Source organism: Macrobrachium nipponense, chromosome 2, assembly GCF_015104395.2.
Source record: "Macrobrachium nipponense isolate FS-2020 chromosome 2, ASM1510439v2, whole genome shotgun sequence".
Taxonomy (NCBI): domain Eukaryota; kingdom Metazoa; phylum Arthropoda; class Malacostraca; order Decapoda; family Palaemonidae; genus Macrobrachium; species Macrobrachium nipponense.
In genome coordinates this window covers 87,587,187-87,592,186 of record NC_087201.1, presented here as the reverse complement: position 1 = coordinate 87,592,186, position 5,000 = coordinate 87,587,187, and the positions used below count along the sequence as shown (strand labels likewise).

Below are 5,000 nucleotides of genomic sequence, written 5' to 3'. Positions count from 1 at the left end.
GCCAGCGCTCGTAAAAAAAATTAAACAAAACTTTGTTACATTTATTACCGGTAGTATGAAAGATAATTATGGCCATCACAAAATACATAAGAAACATGGCTACTTTGTATTCATGGAATTTATAAGATCATGCCTTATAACTGAAGGGCGAAGTACATTATTATATACAAAATTATTAATTTATATTCACATAGCAAAATAAGTTGCGATATTTGTGTCTTGAAAGAGCCACAGGTCGACCCCTACTTTAACCTATGACTCGAAGAGGCTTCAGTAGATACCCTCTTATATAAATATAAATGCTGGTCAAAGTAGCTTTCTTTTCTTGTCTATAATTTTGTGTAGATCAAATGTTAAAACACACTTTAATGACCTGATGAATCACTTATGAAAGCGTTCGGCTGAGGTTTGTAATATTTGTTTTACTGTATACAGGGAATCCGTGCCAGTTTAATTTGCTAGTATGTATAAACAGAAATATGCATTCGGTTACTGAGCAGTCCTTGTGCAAAATAAATGAATAAATAGATAACAAAATTTGTCAATAAAAGAGGAGCTTCCCCGTTATTAAAGGAGAGAATTTGAAAGAGTTAAAGTAAATATCATTGACCTTTGATGATTTACCGGTACAAGACTTGTTAATCCACAACTACAATATCACATCAGTTGCGTTAAATGCCAATACCCGCAACAATTCAGAAATGATAAAAAATCAGCTTCGATTTAGAAACAAGTAAAAATTCGCTTCCCCCATTTTTTTCTTCCTCCCAAAAATCAGACACACCGACCGTGACCTTAGAAGGCGCCCCGAACGACGACGTCGAGGAGGGCATCGACAACGTGACCTTGAGGTGCCTGGTGGATGCCAACCCAGCGGCCAACATCGTCTGGAAGCTGTTGGGCGAGAACGACGTTTTCAGCTTCCAGAAAGAAGTCAGCTTCAGGCCTGTCCAGCGAAAGCATTCGGCCACTTACACGTGCGAAGCCAGGAACCCTGTGGGAGCGTCAGACCCCATCTCGGTGAAGATTGATGTCAAATGTGAGTAATGACTCTCTCTCTCTCTCTCTCTCTCTCTCTCTCTCTCTCTCAGTGCATCGTTCATTTGTAGTTCAAGACAAGTCTTCGTTTCTTTCCAGTTTAAGAACTGGAAAATTGTATGAGACGGACACAAGAGGATAACTAATAGAGACATTCAAAATGCTGATAGGCATAACAAAAGTAGACACTAACCTCTTCACATTAAACGAAAACCAGACTAGAAACAGTGGATGGAAACTAGAACTGATGAGATACAACACATCGCATGGTGGGAACTTCTTCACATACAAGTTATGGGAACACATGGAATAAACTGCCACCAAAAGTCGTAAACAGCAACAGTGTGTAAGAGTTCAAAAGAAAGCTTAGCAAAATCAGTAGAACACTGAATGAATTGTAAAACCTGCTCCTAGAGATGAGTGAGCACATGATGTCTCCTTGGATGGACTAAAAAGTTTGAGACATTCTCTCTCTCTCTCTCTCTCTCTCTCTCTCTCTCTCTCTCTCTCTCTCTCTCTCTCTCTCTCTCTCTCTCTCTCTTAGATCTTATTTCCTTTCCATCCTTCCCCCATTTCTAGTTCCCCCCTCCAATCTCCCATTTTTCATTTCGTTTGATAGGCCTACGTGATTCATCTTTCTGTGAGAAGGGAATTTGAGGTGAGATAGTCTGAAGTGAAGGTGTAAATGATTCCCCTTTTTGCGGAACCTTTTCAGCGGTGTGGAACCCACTGGTGTGGAATCATTCTATATTTCATTTCTTATGTTTAACTTGAATTGAGGAAACCTAAAGTTTGCGCTATTTAGAAGCTCATAATGTTTTATTTATAAAATCAGATATGGTCATTGCTTTGAACATTAGTATTTCAATACTAGTGTTCAAATCATAATAAAATATTTACCAATTATAATAAAAGGTTTGGTACATTACCCGGTTTTATCTTCTGTTTCATGTCCTTCCGAGTTATTTCAAGATGAATACACGCCAGCGAATACAAAGTGAAAACTACACACACACGCACACACACACACACACACAAAAATTATCCATGGTTACGTTTCAGGACATATAAAAGATTCATGAATGCAATGACGCGTTTGCTCTTTTTCAAATAAATTTGTGTCCAACCGGAGCCTCGAAATGCCGACCTGGTTTATGAATTTTGACCTTTCCACTTAACAGGAATGATGTCATATTGGCCCGGGCCTGAATGACCTCGGTACGTCATAATAACGCTTCCACTTTTCAGGATATTTATTGACAAAGGCAGCATACTTCGACCCCCAGATAACAGTTGAACCGCGAAACTTCTGACATATTTTTCATGTTAATGTAGCCAAACGCAAGCATGGAGGGCAGTGAACGTTTGGAATAGTTGTATCTAACTGAATCTATTCCCGAACAATCTACAGTTAAATCATTCTGGAGTATCCTGGATCGCACCTGCATGCCAGAGATGTTTTGAAGCGCATTCCGAATCAATGGCTGCATTTCTCTATCATCTTGCCGGATCTCATAATCGGCAGGGGATTTTGATTGGGTGGGCGCCAGCCACATTCTTCCGGAATGGGATTGTAATCGTTCCCGGAACGCTCGCTAGCCAGCGCCTGGGAATTTTCCTCAAATAAGCTTATGCTAATTGTCTCCTCTCTTTTTACCTTTGTTGGCGGAGATTCTTTGCTCCCGTGTTTATTTGAAGAGAGGGATTATGAATCCATTTGCACCGTCCATTATCATAATCATTTGTGTAAATTTCTACCCTCTCTCTCTCTCTCTCTCTCTCTCTCTCTCTCTCTCTCTCTCTCTCTCTCTCTCTCTTTCATATTCCGTAGTCGTTCCCTTTTCCCTCGGTTCCATTATCGTTAATGCTCCTATTATCATTTATTTCATGAACGATCCGCGCCATTTTTGTCTCTTCAATTTTAAAATGATTGTGTCGTCGCTCACGTTTTGTTCCTTTGCACTTAATCCACTTCGATGATATGTGGGCTTTTTTTCTCTCTAATACACACACAAATATATATATATATATATATATATATATATATATATATATATATATATTATACATATATATATGTATATATAGATATAATCTATATATATATATATATATATATATATATATATATATATATATATATTTAATCTGACAATAAACATTTTGTTGCACAGTTGTTCTGTGCATTAATTCAGTTAATAATCAGACTTCATCTAAGTACGTCCTCTCATTTAAACAATATATAATATATATATATATATATATATATATATATTGTATAATATGTATACATTATATATTTATATACGTGGAGAACGAGAGAGAGAGAGAGAGAGAGAGAGAGAGAGAGTTTACATACAGAGAAATTCAGTAACGTGGAATCTATGATTTCTTACAAAATGGACCCATTCCACTAACTGTAATCGAACGAGGTCATTAAAAGTATTGCCATATAACATCAAATACAACGTTAAACAGAATGGCAAGTTTTCACGAATCTCAGCATGTAGAATATACCCTGCCATTTGGTCATTAGACAGCCGTAGCTCTTATGACCTGTCGTGATCCTCAGCAATATCACAGCGCCGTTTAAAAGCAAAGGTTTCCATTTTGGACGGCATGCTATCACACAACTTAACACTGCAATGCTTTGAGAATGTAAAGAGAGGGACTTATATATATATATATATATATATATATATATATATATTATGTATATGTGTGTGTGTGTGTGTGTGTGTGTGTGTGTGTGTGTGTGTGTATGTATATATATATATACACATAATTTGTGCCTTTGTGCTACATGGAAAATTTAATTCTGGTCATATAGATATGTTTCAGTTTTTATGAAAATATTAATGTGCATATACACACACACACACACACACACCACACACATATATATATATATAGAGAGTATATATATATATAGAGAGAGAGAGGGAAAGGACTTTGTAAATCCTCATTTTCAAGTGCAGGGACAACACTGCACAGTATTGTTCGGAAATTATTTATAAGTATAACAACTCCTTTGATGAATTTAGTTATAAGATCATAAGTAGTTACGTATAACTGTGACATGTTAATAACGGTTAAAAAATTTACCAACAGATATATATTGCTTCTTTGTGACATACTGTATCAAAGAAAGACAAGAACATATGAAGAGTACTTATTCATTTCTTTTCATTCTTTTGATGTTCTTTATCAGATGATTTCATGTTACCTGTCCTTTAACGATCCAGGTATATTATGTGACAAAATCAGATTAATAATATTAAGTTTATTTTTCTCCTATTATTATATTATATTATATTATATTTATTTATATATTTATTATATATATATTATATATTATATATATTATATTATATTATATTGAGAATCCTAAGTTTTCCACCGTTCAGCGTCACACTTCCAGAAGATGGCGAAAGTGCGGAAATCATTAAAAAAAAGAAGAAAATAAATAAAATGGATAAGATAAATGGTAAAGCGACAAAAAGTCAAGACATCTTTTCGTGGATCATTAATCAAACACGCCATCATTCGCTGTTTCCCGCAAGAGATGTAGTCTGGGAGAGCGATTCTGGGTTTTGTGGACGTTTCTCTCTCTCTCTCTCTCTCTCTCTCTCTCTCTCTCTCTCTCTCTCTCTCTTTCAAAGAAAGCTGGACATGAATAATGTAGACTGGACGCGAATAGCGCTGGGAATTTTTGAAATTTAACAATTTAGACAAAGTCTGTTTATCTATCTGCTCACAAAATTCATCTGCCAAGTCTGTCTATCTATCCAGCTATCTATCTCTCTTTCTACTAAAAGAATTAATCTCTTTCATCAGTGAAGAACTAAGGACATTGGTCATTGAACATTGATCATGAATATAAAGAAGCAGCTTTTAGTATAAACTCTACAGGTAAATCTCTCTCTCTCTCTCTCTCTCTCTCTCTCTCTCTCTCTCTCTCT

General features: G+C 36.0%; 1 pseudogene; it reads left to right on the top strand.

Annotated features, from left to right (window-relative positions):
* Positions 1-5,000, top strand: part of LOC135220764 (irregular chiasm C-roughest protein-like) — a 400,105-nt pseudogene that overhangs the window by 341,020 nt on the left and 54,085 nt on the right.